Consider the following 1,710-nt stretch of genomic DNA (forward strand, 5'->3'; position numbering starts at 1 on the left):
GGGGGGGGGGTGTGAGATAGTGCGCAACGAGGGTTGAAAATGATTGAGAGTTGGTTGGTTGTGCGATAACGGGCGTTAACAAAGGGCCGGGGCGTGCAACCGCAATACAACCCCGGGTTGTTGAGGAAATGACATTAATTGCGTTGTCAGTGGCAGTTACCTCCGGCGGTATGCGATATTTCGAATGCTCTTATTCTCGGTGAGACACCTAGTTTCAATGACAATGGCCTTTTGATGGTTGCGTTAATATTGTCGAGATAATATGTCACATCCAGTCGTGTTTATCATATAAGTCAAATTTATTTGCCGAGTGGATGAATTTTGATGAACATTCCCGGACGAATATGCATTTAGTTATTAAGAATATGTGAAATGCTTTTCTACTGTTGAAAGCACTTTGAACATTTGAATAAAATTATATAGTTTACTTTTGGAGGAAAATTGATGAAATAGTTAAAAAATTCCGGTTTTTTTAATTACGTGAATTTTCTAGGAATAATTTATAAGCAATTAATTTTTCATGATAAAAATCATTTGAATTCTACCAGAAATCGATTTCATGCCTGAAAAGATGAAGTTTCCGAAAATTTAAACAACTTCAATTATTTATTTATAAACAACGAATGTTTAAAAAAATGCAAAAAAAAATTCTTACGCAATTTAAATGACCAAACTGTAAAGGCTACTTGGATATTCTTAATAATTTCCGCAGAAAGTGCAGTATTCCCCTGAAATTTCTCTCCGCGCAATGATAAAATCCCTTGCAAGTATAAGTACGCGACGAGTTCGAACATAGATTACATCTACGATCACGCCTGGATGCTGTTCATCCACACAGGAAGTCCCAACATAAAAAAGAAACTCCAGCTCGACGATATCGTCGTTAACAACTACAAATACTCGGTGGAGATTGACCTAGAGGACGAACTAGCTGTCCCAAAAATTCCCGACGTCCCCTGGACATTCCTGGAGCCATCAGTCAAGAGGATAAAGCACCAGAAGCGTCCAGAACTCATGAAGATGAGCGAGGAACTCGGCTGGGAGAAGATAAACCACAAAAACCATCCCCCAATCCACAGAGACACGGAGACAATCGAGAAATTTCTCGGGAATGTCCCAGACGATTGCCACAACTTCATCCTGAGGACTTGCAGATTCTCCCTAGCAGTCTGGAGAGATGGTAATTTCTGGTACATCTACAACCCCCACCGCTGCGATGCTTTCGGCTACTGGGATGACCAGGGCAACGCATGCATAATCAAGTTCACCTCGAGGAATACGTTAAACCGTCACATCGTCATTCTCCTGCTGAGAGCCTACGCTCACGAGGCCCACGCTATCAATAGCCCCCAGGAAGCTCCACCCCGAGAGCCCCTCATAATCCCACTATTCAAGATAACAAACACCTGCGCCAAGACTCACAATGCCAAATTTCTGGAACGCAAGCCCCCAAAATCGCGGCCCCAAAAAGTCTGCAAGGACCAGGCCGTCAAATCCCTCCCCAAAAACAACGGGGAAAAAACTCAGGACCAAGAGTGAAAAGGGGATGCCACATATCCATGAAAGCACCATTAACTCTAGATTACAGCAATGCGGTATTTACCCAAGGGCCAGGGCTGCGCGACGTAATACGAGCCTGGCGGGCTTGATTCGTATACCGCCAGAAAGAGACAGTATCGCCCCCTCCTTGTCCCCCCCCCCCCCCCCCCC

The sequence above is a fragment of the Diachasma alloeum genome, unplaced genomic scaffold (genome assembly GCF_001412515.2).
Source record: "Diachasma alloeum isolate Michigan unplaced genomic scaffold, Dall2.0 Dall_scaffold_00362, whole genome shotgun sequence".
NCBI classification, from domain to species: Eukaryota; Metazoa; Arthropoda; class Insecta; order Hymenoptera; family Braconidae; genus Diachasma; species Diachasma alloeum.